The sequence below is a fragment of the Rhinolophus ferrumequinum genome, chromosome 15 (genome assembly GCF_004115265.2).
Source record: "Rhinolophus ferrumequinum isolate MPI-CBG mRhiFer1 chromosome 15, mRhiFer1_v1.p, whole genome shotgun sequence".
Taxonomy (NCBI): Eukaryota; Metazoa; Chordata; class Mammalia; order Chiroptera; family Rhinolophidae; genus Rhinolophus; species Rhinolophus ferrumequinum.
In genome coordinates this window covers 34,406,254-34,419,508 of record NC_046298.1, presented here as the reverse complement: position 1 = coordinate 34,419,508, position 13,255 = coordinate 34,406,254, and the positions used below count along the sequence as shown (strand labels likewise).

General features: G+C 44.8%; 1 non-coding gene across 1 annotated transcript; it reads right to left on the bottom strand.

The window, feature by feature from the left end:
- Positions 1-12,421: 12,421 nt before the first annotated feature.
- On the bottom strand, positions 12,422-12,495 carry TRNAT-AGU (transfer RNA threonine (anticodon AGU)). Its single transcript has one exon. It is a non-coding gene; the product is annotated as a tRNA-Thr (tRNA).
- Between the last annotated feature and the right edge of the window lie 760 nt (positions 12,496-13,255).

Sequence of the window (13,255 nt, the reverse complement as noted above, 5' to 3'; positions counted from 1 at the left end):
GGTGTGTTCTTTCACCTTGTTGCTGCCACAGAAACAAAGGTGACAGGTTGAGAGGGTCTGAGCCCAGAAGCACACGTGCAGAACAGGGAAACCCATGGTGGGAGGCATAGATTAGGAAAGATGTCTGGACAAGCCCTCACATCCCAAGGAGCGCGCGAGAGATGAAAGCAGCTAAGGTGACTCCTAGTGAGGCCGCTCCTACCATGTTTCCCCGAAAATAAGACCTAGCCAGACAATTAGCTCTGATGCGTCTTTTGGAGCAAAAATTAATATAAGACAAGACCGGGTAATATAATATAATATAATATAATATAATATAATATAATATAATATAATATAATATAATATAATATAATATAATATAATATAATACCATGTCATATTAATTTTTGCTCCAAAAGACGCATTAGAGCCGGCTAAGTCTTATTTTCGGGGAAACACAGTAGGAAGGATTCCCAGGGAAACACAAAAGGCAGTAGGGCTAAGCTACTCACTCATATGGCTCAAAGGGCCCTTCCTCCACCACGGTGGAGAGCAAACATTTGTATTATGGACTTAATGGCTGTACTTAAATTAACTCATTTTTATTTTAAGTATTCCTACTTCAAAAGGAAATTTTATTTCATTACCTTGAATGTAAATCCAGATCTCTAGCCATCAAAAGGTAACCATAAATATATAAATAGGCATAACCAAAACAAAACATTGTATATTTTGTTGCCTGCATCCCCGCCTCTCTGTCTCTCTCTCTCTCTGTCTCCGCCTCTCTGTCTCTCTCTCTCTCTGTCTCCGCCTCTCTGTCATCCCCGCCTCTCTGTCTCTCTCTCTCTCTCTGTCTCTCTCTCTCTCTCTTTCTCTCTCTCTCTCTCTCAATCTCCACCTGGGATATTAGTAAGTAATCTAGAGCATTCAGGCCATACTAGCATCTAAACAGGGACTTCCTCCTCAATCACCTGAGAAATACTGGAGGGGAATTGAGGAGAGAACAATGTCCTTGCACTGTGGTTCAGTGCATTTCCTGCAAGATGTGACAGCCTTGATCTAGATCATCTTGCTCCCACTGGAAGCCACCCCGAGCTTCCCACAAGCAGGAAGACGGGCATGATGACGCTCAGAGACTCTGGGATCAACCTGCCAAGGTTTCAGCCCGGCCCCGCCCCTGACTCATTCCCCATGTGAGCAGCTTTCCTAACTTTTATGAACCTTGGCTTCCTCGTCTGTAAATAGGGGCATACAGTACCTATTTCACTAAGAACTAAAAGCATTCATACCTGTAAGGCACTTACAACAGTGCCTTATAAAATACCAGCCATCACCTCACTGCTACTTCTATAGCTTGAACAGGCTTCTGGGGCTGCTCACATCGTCCTCTCGTATGTAATTTACAGGCTCATTTTCATGGCTGTCTGTGTCCTTAGGCTGTCAGCCCCTTCTTAGAGCTGTCAATATGCCTTTGCCATCCCATCATCCAGGGCAGCTCTGCTCACACCTATGTAGTAGGTGATCAGCAGGTGTTGACTGGCTGCAGTTGAAGCAGATGACAGCATGGCTCGAGCTGCCTACGGAAAATGTTCTTTCATCGTGTCTCTAACCTCTCATTCCATAAATCACAGCCTGTGGGACAGGAGTGCCACCCAGCGTCCCTTAGAATTGGCCTTCACCTAGAGGGAATCCTGCCCACCCCATTTTCTTCCCTCCCTATCCCAGCCTGGGTCCCGTGTGCATACTTCCTCTTGCTCGTTTTTTATACTTGTACTATATACTATGTACCCATGATGAATGTATCATGTTGTTTTGTGTATTTTAAACTTTTACATAAGCGGTAACATATTGTTTGTATCCTCTGGCAACTTGCTTTTTTCACCCAACATGATGTCTTCAAGATGTAACCACACAGATATGTAGAGAACTAGTTTAGTCATCTGGCAACCATAAAATGCATGGCTCCCAGGCCATGCTTCCTGTATGCTGCTCTCAGTCAGCCAGCCCCTGAGCATGGCAGAGGGACTAATGCCAGCCCACTGCGGTGAGATGTGGGACTCCTCTAACGAGCAAGGATGCCCCAACAGCCTGGCCAAACCTTTCTTGAAATTGTGCTGCAGTGCAAACCTCTTCCTACCCATCCCTCCTTCACAGGGTCATGACTGCCTCAGGCCTGCAGGCCAGACCCCCTTTCTCGGTTTCCCTCTGTTTATTATTCAGGCATTTTCCCCAATAAATATTTAGCAGATCTAATCCCATCAGTGTGTCTGCTTCGCAAAAGACACAAACTAACAGAATTCTTGTCGACGTTTTTTGTAATATTATTCTAGTGTATAGAGAATGCCACCACTTACGCATGCTTTCAGACTGTCTCAGTGTTTTGCTGTTGCCAGTGATGCTGACATATGTGGTGGTTTCTGAGTCATGACGGATGTACAACTGGGGTTTTCCCCTTAGGTTGGCATCAGGGTATTTGCGGTCCTCAGTGGTCCCCAGTGATCCCAGATTCCTGGCAGCCATGCTCTTGTGTACTCCCTGCCCCGAGTGTGGGCTGCATCTACTTTCTTCTGTAAATAACAAAAGTGATGGATGTCACTTCCAAGATTAGTTTAGAAAAAATCATGGCCTCCACCTTGGGGTGTCCTCTCCGGCGTACTTGTGCACTCTAAGGGAAGCCATGCTGTGAGCTGTCTCGTGGACAGTCCCACAAGGCAAAGAGTGAGGGAGGCCTCCACCCACCACTATTGATCACTGCATCCCACCAATAGTCATTGCGTGAACTTGGAAGAGAATCAGCCCCAGTGGAACCTTCAGAAGAGACTGCAGCCCCTTGATTGCAACCTCATGAGAGACTTTGCAGCAGAGGCTCTCAGCCAAGCAGAATTCTGACCCACAGAAACCATGAGATAATACAATTACCGCAAAGCCAGTAAGCTTTGCGGTACTTTGTCATGCAGCAGGAGATAACAAATACTGTGTCCAAATGCCTTCATAAACATCTGTCCAATTCCCCTACCCCAGAGCAATGGACCCTGGGCTCTTGCCTATGATGATGCATCACCGTGATCCTCTTTCAACTACAGGCTCATTGTCACCCGCGCTCAGCCTCAGAGGCTATGGGAGATAGCACGTCACCAAGGTGGCACACCTGTCAGATGGTACCTCCACGGTACCCTGTCTTTCTTTCTCTTTCATCTTTCTTTCTTCCTTTTTCCTTTGTCTTTCTTTCTCTTTTTCTTTCTTTTCTTTTCTTTCTCTTTCTTTTCCTTTCTTTTTTCTTTACTTCCTTCCTTTTCTTCCTTCCTCCTTCCTTCCTTTCTCTTCCGTTTTTCTTTCTTTCCTTTTTTCTTTTCTCTTTCTTCCTTCCTTTTTCTTCCTTCTTCCTTCCTTCCTTTCTTCCTTTTTCTTTTCTCTTTCTCTCTCTCTCTCTGTCTCTCTCGCTCGCTCTCTCTCTCTCTCTTTTTTCTCTCTCTCCCCTTCCTTCCCTTCCTTCCTTCTTTCTTTCCTTCCTTCCTTCCTTCCCTCTTCTCTCATTCCCTCATTCCTATCTCTCCCTCTCCCTTCCTCTCTCTCTTTTATACTCCAAATATATATGACCCTTCATTGTGCACCACACAACATTTAAGACTTAGTTAATACAACGATGGAGAAGAGGACCAGGGCTCTGCTTGGGGACTGTTATAGGATGAATTGTGTCCTTCCAAAATTGTATGTTGAAGCTCTAACCCCCAGTGCCTCAGAGTATGACTGTGTTTAGGGATATGGTCTATAAGGAGCTAATTAGGTTAGAGTGAGGTCATTAGGATGGGCCTTAATCCAATCTGACTGGTGTTCTTATAGGAAATTTGGACAGAGATATGTGAGCACACAGAGGAAAGGGCCACATGAGGACATAGTAAGAAGGCAGCCATCTGCAAGCCAAGGAGAGAGGTCTCTGGAGAAACCACACCTGCTGACCCTTTGATCTTGGACTTTCAGCCTCCAACTGTGAGAGGCTGTTGTTTAGGCCTCCCCATCTGTGGTATTTTGTTATGGCAGCTCTATCTGACTAATACAAGGACTAACAGAGAGGTGACTCTAAACATGCAGATAAGTAAATGAGCACAACACCCTGAGGTGAAGATAAGTGCACCACCCTGTTTCCCTGAAAATAAGACCTAGCCGGACAATCAGCTCTAATGCATCTTTTGGAGTAAAAATTAAATAAGACCTGGTCATATATTATATTATATTATTTAAGACCTGGTCTTATAGTAAAATAAGACCTGGTATTATATTATATTATATTATATTATATTATATTATATTATATTATATTAATTATATTATACTATATTATATTATATTATATTATATTATATTTTATATTATAGACCCAGTCTTATATGATAGTAAAATAAGACTGGGTCTTATATTAATTTTTGCTCCAAAAGACACATTAGAGCTGATTGTCTGGCTAGGTCTTATTTTTGGGGAAACACGGTAGAGAAAAGAAAATATGGGATCAGGGTAGAGGGTATCTCAGGTGGCCGGGCAGAGAGATGCCCCAGGGTGGCCAAAGCCTGCACAGGTAGCCTTCAAGCTGAGAAGTAAATAACAAAGAGCTAATCAGGCAAAGGTTTGGAGACAGATGGAACAGCTTGTGAAAAGGTCCCAAGCTCTGGAAGATAACTGCTGAGCAGAGAGGTGACGGGATTAGCCGGTTCTCCCTTCCTGGCCTCATACCTAGGTTTCCTGGATGCTCTGCCCCTTTCCATTGCAAGAAGTCTGGAGAGGCTATGAATCGACACTCTCTAGCCCGCTCCCTACAAGAGGGGACAGGTTCGTGACCAAGACCAGCCAATCACCACCTCTCTCAGGCCCTGGTTCCAGAGCAGGGAGGTTAGGGGTGGGAATTGGGGACAGGAAGGGGGGGGGGGCAAGGAGATTGGCTGCTGGTCCTTAGGACCGCCCTGTGTTCTGCCAGCTTTACTGCTGTAGGTTCCATCAACTGCTTCCCTGTCCTCTCCCTCTCCGGCAAAGCCCCCTGCTGGCGAGAACAGATGGTGGTGCCCGCTGTGTGTAAGAGCAGGCTGCAGGGACTGAGAGTGATAGTCTCTGAGGCCATGTGGCAGGCCCCAAGCCCGGTCTGTCCCCTCAGCCATTCTTGTGGGGAAGTTTGGGGTGGGGGGGAAGGGGAAGGGGGCGGGAAGAATGACACATTTTCTTCTAAGGGAAAATTTGGCAAAGAGCAAGACCTGAGGGAGAGTGTGGGGACAGGTTCTAGGTCTACCTAATAACATTTTAAATGTTAAATGGAAACAGAGCTATTCAATGAGTCCAAGCTCACTGGCTGGCCAAGATGGGCTCACAAAATATAAAAGGAATGTATGCTCATTGTAAACAAAACAAAGACAAATCACACAGAGAATAACACTGTTATTCATTTTGGCAAATACCCTTCCAGCTGCCTTTTTTTTCTTTTTTATTGTGTTAAAATATGGATAACATAAAATCGATCATTTTAACCATTTAAGTGCACAATTCAGTGGCACTAAGTCCATTCACATTGTTGTATAACCATCACCACCACCCATCTCCAGAACATTTTTCATTTTCCCAAACTGAAACTCTGTCTCCATTAGACACTAACTCCCCACCCCCCTACCCCGCCCCCTGGCACCCACCGTTCTCCTTTCTGTCTATATGAATTTGACCATTCTAATACCTCATCTAAGCAGAATTATGCAGTATTTGTCCTTTTGTGACCGGCCTGACTACTTGTTTAAACACACATAACAGACTTTAAACAGAAATGGAATCACAATAAGCAAGTTTTGTCACTTTTTTTTTTTTTGGCAATACATCTACACCATGTCTCCACATTCACACATGAAGTTCTGTACCCTCATTCTAAGCACCTGCCCCACTCTCCAGGGAGAGCCGTGCGTGGCATTTGTCGGTCGCATCCGTGCTTGTGGACATGCGGTGGTTTCTAGACTCCCTCCTAAGCAATCTTCAGTAAATGGCCTCAGTCTTCGTCCACACAGAGGGATCCAGTCGGCTCTTTAGAATGAGTGCCTGGAGGTCTGCTTCCTGAGCCACAGGGAGCAGTTTAAACACTGAAGCTCGCTGCCAGATTTGCACCTAGAAGGTGGGGCATAAAAAGTGCCCCTTTTCTCAGCAACTCTGGGGTTTACCGTCAGCCTTTATAGAATCGTTTCTCACGTGGCTAGCGGGAAACAATCTCATTGCTTCAGTCTGCATTTATTTGATTGAACATCTTTTCATGTTTATGGGCCATTTGCCTTTCTCCCTTCATGAACTGCCTGGTCCCACCTTTTGCAATTTTTTTCAAGGAAATAAAATATTCAGAAATAAAGAGGTATGTGTACTACCCTCAGGAACAAGACCAAGTAAAACTGGGCCTCCTTGAGCCTTTCCGAAGGGCACGTTTGTCCACAGAATGAATGTGCTTCGAAATTCCTCCTTTAGCAGCCTTCCGGGATATGTTTTTTTCAATATGGCTCATTAGCATCATGGTAGCTGAAGTCGTCAGCACCAAAAGCTCAGAGGTCTCCTTCCAGCTCCTAAATCTCAAATAACAAATTTAAAACAGCAGGTTGTCTAGCACTGGAAATATGAATGTACATTCTCTCAGGCAGCTGAGGCCAAGTTCAAGTTAACCAAGTTCAAGGTCACCAAGATCCTAAGGGCAGACTTTCTTGCCCTTGAATCCATCATCAGCAAAGAAAATTTTGCAAAAAACAAGGATGTAATGTTTTTTCCCCCAGAGAATGAGCATCAGATACATCCATCCCCCAAAAAAGTTCATTCAACTATTTATTTAAATACCATTCTATGCCACTTAGAAAATCAAGACATAATGTTCTTTTTTTTTTTTAATTTATATTAATGAAAAGGAGAAAACAACTCCAGTGTCCTGAATTTTGTCAGCAAGAGCCAAAGTCTAATTTGATTCGACCTAAAGTGTGGCCACAGGTAGCCATGAAGTAGTCACATTTGGGAGGCAGGAAGAACACTGACACACCCAAAACTACTGTGCTCAGTCAAGCCTATTATAACAAGAGTGACTACTTATAATAATAAGTAATAATAAGCAATAATAATTACAGCTCTCAAGAACACTGTAATGCCTTCAAGACAACAAGTTTGTTTTCCGCTACTTGGAAGACAAAAATCTCAAATCATTATCCCCACTGTCATTGTCACTCTTTGATGTATCTCAGCCAAAACTTCAGATGATCTTAGGCAAGGCTTGGTGTCCCTTCTTACAACACCCTTGTTCTGGCTGTCCTTTGAGCACCCTCTCCATGAAAAGTCCTGCATTCAGTAAGTCAGAGTGGATTTCCCTCACTTTAGGAAATGTACAAGTGAGGGGCAGCAGGGCGTGGGTTGGCCACAGTGGCCTACCACTTAGACTAAGGAGGAGGAGGCCAGCTGAGGGACAGGTAATATGGAAAAACTCTCCTTTCTAGAAGAACACACAACTTGTCCAAGGAGAGACATTTGAGCATTAGAACGCTTTCTGCTGCAAGTCATGGAAATCTGACTAAACTTTTCCTAAGGGACTCTGGCATGGGGTATGTCCCAGAGCTCAGGACAGAAATGCACAGAGAAACCTGGAGCAAACTATGTGGTCTGAGTCTCTCGTCCCAGCCTCTCTCCTTGTGCCTGGTCTATTCTCTGCCCCAGCCTTTTCTGTTTCCTGCAACCACATGGCAGAAAACATGGTGCCTCACTCCCACAACCAACCATCATCCACAGCAGCTAGGTCTGCACATTATAGGCGAGCCACCTAAGTTCCAGATTCAACAACAGAGCTCTGATTGGCCAAGCCTGACCAGGTGCTCTTCTGTGTAGGCCATCCTGGGTCAGGTGTCTAGCTGTGGTCAAGGGGCTAGAATTGTCTGGTCTTGAAGTCCTGGGACTTGGCACTTAATAGAGATTATTCCCAGATATTTCTGTAGTATGTCCTGCACCTTGCTATGAACTTCTGAATTAAAAGGTTTTGGTGTGAACATAAGTTTTCAATTCACTTGGGTAAATACATAGGAGTGAGATTGCTGAATTGCATGGTAAATGTATGTTTAACTTTATAAGAAGCTACCAAAGCTCACTCAAGAAGAAATGCATAAAGTGAATAGTGCTAAGAAATTGAATTTGTAATGAAAACCTTCCAACAAAGAAAGCTTTATGCCCAGATGTTTTCATTGGTGAATTCTACCAAACAATTAAGGAAGAAATTGTATCAACTTGACACAACATTTTTTAGGAAGATAAAACAGGAGCAAAACTTCTCAACTCACTATATGAGGGCAGATTTATCCTGATACTAAAACCAGAGAAAGACTTTATAAGAAAAGAAGACTATAGACCAATAGACCATGTGGACATAGATGCAAAATTCCTCAACAAAATACTAGCAGATTTAATCCAGCAATATCTTAAAAGGATAATACATCACAACTAAATGGAGTTTATCCCAGGAATGCAAGGCTGGTTCAGTATTTCAAAATCAGTCCATGTAATGTGTCAAAAATTTATAGATCTGTACACCACAAAGAGTGAATTTAACTGTACGAAAATTTTTAGAAATCACCCAGGACGTCAAAGGAATCCAAGATGGAATGCACACTGTGACAAATGAATCTAACTGTTTACAAATGGATGGCTTAACCACTCTGAAACTGGTATGGAAAAAAGGAGCTGATACAGTGTTTTGACTAAAGACAAAAGAGCTGTACAGAAACTGTGCTCTAGTGGCTATGAATCATGAAATCATTTTATATGTATAGTAGACTTAATCAAATAAGTAAATTATTATAAGTAATGAGAGAGGCAGGTTTTTCATTGACTGAGAAAGAAGGTGCACAAAAAGCAAGGGGGGAATGCTAGAATGAATACTGTGCTGCTGTACTGGAGTATGAAATATCAGTATGAATTCATTTATTTAAGTAAGTACAAAGATAGACAGATATATATATATCTATATATGCATGTTTAAAATACATATGTAAAATTCCCCAGCTCTGTCTGCTGAGGGGACCCAGAAGCAGTGACACCCCAGAGCAATGAGCACACCCAGCTCCCAGAACTTGATTTCTAAATACTGTTCTCTAACCAGGAACATTGGGGAAGAGGGTGATTCTAGGGCTGCCACAGAGGACACACAGATGACTTGGCAGAACCCTGCTATGAGGGCACAGGCAATGGGCAAGAAGAATTAAATCTGCATGGAGCTGGGGGTGGGCAGACTGGGGTGAAGATCCAGATTGCTGTCAACATGACTTTTATTGTTTTAATATTTTAACTGAGATTAACTTTCATGCAGTGAAATGCCTAGATCTTAAGTGTACGATTAAATAAGTTTTGAAAAATACATACCCACACCCCTACCAAGAGATAAAACATTTCCATCACCCCAAAAATTTCTTCTGTGCCCCTTCTCAGTCAGCCCCTCTACTAACACTGACCTGTACCTATAGATTCATTGGCATTTCCTCAAGTTTCATATACATGGAATCATAAACTCTGAACTGCACAATGTGACGTTTCATTCAGGTTGGTGTGAGCATCAGAAGTCCATTCCTTTTCATTGCTGTGTATTTGGACATGCCACAGTTTATCTATCTCCTGTGATGGACACCTGGGCTGGTCCCAGTTTGGGCTATTGTATTTAGAGCATCTGTGAACATTTGTGTACAAGTCCTCTTGTGGGTATTGTTTTCATTTCTCTTGGAGAAATACTAAAGAGTGGCTTTTCAATTCGATAAAATGAGGTATTTTCCACTGCTCTGCTAAACCCACTGGGCCCTTCCTCTGCTGAAAACTATTTTGTTACTTATATGTATTGCAGATATGTTTTTCCAGTTTCCAACTAATCTTTTTTTCCTTAAGATTAAATGTATCATTCAATATCCCAATTTGCACAACCCAGAATCTGCAAAAAAAAAAAAAAAGTCTAAAACTACTGCAGTACTAAAAGAGTCACGCAAGAGGGGTGCTTTAAAGAGCCACAAGGGCACTCCTATATAGCAGGAGTGTAGGAATTAAAAATTAATGGGAAAATTATCCCATTCACCATACCTAGAAATAAACCCAGCAAGAAACATAAAAGACCGAGATTAAAAACACTGAAAACTGACCAAAGGTCTTGAAAAATGATGCAAATAAATGAAAAAAGACTGTAACAAAGTCAAAAGGCAAATGACAGACTGAGAGATAATATGGATTATATCTATAAAAGGCAAATAATTCTTCTCTAATATAAATTCCACCTACAAATCAGTAAGAAAAACAAACAACACAACTGAAATACTGAGCAAAGGATATGAACAGGCAATTCACAGGAAAGCAAAAGGCCAACAAACATATAGGAGGGTGCCCAACTCCACTTGTAGGCAAGTGAAATATGGATTAAAATAATAATGAGATGACATTTTACAAAACTGTCCCTGATATTGGCAGGCTCCAGTTCTGGCAGGGTGTGGAAAAGTAGGTACTCCAGAACAGCTCCAGGAGGGGGAAATCCATATGGTCTGTACATACTACTACACTCAGCAATCCTCTCTCAACTTCACCTTGGAAAAACTCACGTGCACAGAGAAACCTGTCGGTGAGGGCACTGCCATCCCAGCTTTGTCCATTGTGGTGAGATTCAGAGAAAACCCGACACTCAAAATATCCACCAGCAAGGGAGGGTGTCCTCTGCTTCACGTAACAGCCACAGCCAAGCCAGGAATGCTGGGGAGTGGTAAACAAGACTATAAGGAATCTAGGGGCACCCACCTGAAAAGACTTCCAAAATGAACATGTTGATCATTTATGCTAAAAACACATGCACATGAGATTTAACCCAGGAATACAAGGTTGGTTTAACATCTGAAAATGAATTAATGTAATACCATATCAGCAGAACAAAAAACAAAAACCACTTAATTATCTCAACAGATAAAGAAAAAGCATTTGACAAAATCCAACACTCTTTCATAATAAACACACTCAGCAAAATAGGAATAGAAGGGAATTCTTCAACCTGATAAAAGGCATCTATGAAAAATCCACAGCTAACATCAGATTTCGTTATGTTTGAAACACTGATGTTCCTAAGATCAGGAAAAAGACAAAAATGTGTGCTCTCGCCACTTCTATTTAATATTGTACTGCAGGTTCTAGCCAAAGCAATTGGGCACAAAAATGAAATAAAAAAAACACCCAGAATGGAAAAAAAAGAAATGAAACTATTCACAGAACACATGACTTAAACACAGAAAATCCTAAGGAATTCACAAAAAGCCTATTTGAACTAATAAACGAGTTTAGCAAGGTTGCAAGATACACTCGTAAGCTTAAGATACAAAATTAATTGTATTTCTATATGTTTGCAATGAACAATCTGAAAATGCAATTAAGAAAACAATTCCATTTAAATAACCTCAAATAGAAGAAAATACTTAGGGATAAATTTAACAAAAAATATGCAAAACTTATACTCTGAAAACAAAAACACTGTGGAAAGAAATTAAACATTTCCTCCTTGGCTATCTAATATGTAAACGCTCAAAACTGACCTGGTATCCCTCAGGCTAGTAGTAAAGATGTGCCAGAAAAATACCAGCCCCACAATGACTCAAGACCTGTTATCAATAAACTTATCGCTGATGCTCTTATCAGAACTGCAAAGCCTGAGTATCCCTATGAGTTTTTCTTTGCAATGTCGATCAAAAGCAACCAAGGTGCAAAGGACAAGAACGGACCCCCGAACAAGAGAAAAAAACAGACAATAAACCCTGAAACGCGGGAAAGGCAGAGAGTGGAAGTGCTTCTGCAGCAGGTGAATTTAACTCTTGGGAGCACCGCCTGATGCCATTACTGCAATTTCGGCAGCTCACTGAAACTGTCCTGTTGCGTTCCCTCCCTGGAGTTTTCAAGCCTTGATCAGCCTGGGGGTCACGCTGGCAGGATTCAATCCTCTGCTCGCTCGTCTTCGATCTGTGAAATGGTGACAAACGACCGCAGGGCTGGAGAGAGGAGAAAGTTAGCAGGCCTGTGGGAGGCGCTCGGCACCGGGTCCGGGAGACGACCGCGGACCAGACCCGGGTTCGCCCTCCGCAAAGCCCCGGCGGGGGAATGGCGGCTCCGCCTTCGCACCCCGACCCCGCACCCGGGCCGTGGACGCCACGGCCCGCACCTCGCGCCCGGCGGTAACGGGGGAGTCCCGCGCTGCCTCAGGGAGGTGCTGGCATCGAGGACTGCCCGCGGCTCGGGAAGACCCGCGGGGCGGACTCTGGGGCGAACGAGCGCCGCACCCCACTGTAAGCAGGGGGTCCGACTAAAATGGTTTCTCAGGCTCATCCTCACACTCCCAAAATGAGAGGAATAGGGGAGCAGAGCAAAATTTGGGCGTGAGCAAAATGTGAACCGGGACGCTCGCTTGAGGCACCGCTGGGATTCGAACCCAGGATCTCCTGTTTACTAGACAGGCGCTTTAACCAACTAAGCCACGGCGCCGCCCGCACGGGTAGCGCCCGAATCCGCGCCTCATTACCATGCACTCCAGCAGTCGCACACATGCGCACAACCTTGGCCGGCGGCGAGGGCTTGCGTGGTGCAGGACCCGGCTCTTACGCGCCGCTGAGGCGGAGCTACGGGACGCGGAGGTCGGAAGCTCAGGCCGGGCGCAGTAGGCGGGGCCCGGGGGGGGCGTGTTCTCTTCTGTGTGCCTGTGGTGTCCGCGTCTGCCGTGGAGCCGGGGTGGCGCCTGGTTTTGGCGGATGCTAGCGCAAGGCCCAGGCCTTCTGCCCTCCAGCGCTGGCGCCAGCAAGTCCCCCAGGCTGGCCGGCGAGGCCAAGCCCCCTTGCGTTCCGGAGATACCCGCCCCGCTGCCCGGCCGGGCTGCCGCCTTACTCCGGAGCACAAGCGGGCCGCACGCCCCGCGGTAGTCCAGCCGAGACCACGCGTCGGACCCCTAGCATTGGCGCCCTCCTCCTGGGAGATCGGCGGCCCACCTCGACCGCACGCTTAACCATCGGGGTCGCCGGCCCTGCCATCCTAGGGGCTCCTCTGCCAGCCTGTCGAGACCTGACCCATAACTTCAACTGGGCCGCTTCTTTGGCGGACCCTGAGAGGGGAAGAGTCCGGGGACACCGAGGGACCGAGAGCTTCAAGGGGCCCGGGCTGCTGGCCTTGGAGCACCAACACCATTCGTGGTGAGGATTCCGCTGCAACGCAAGGCCCTGCCCACCCAGGCTTCTCACTTGCCCAGTCTCCT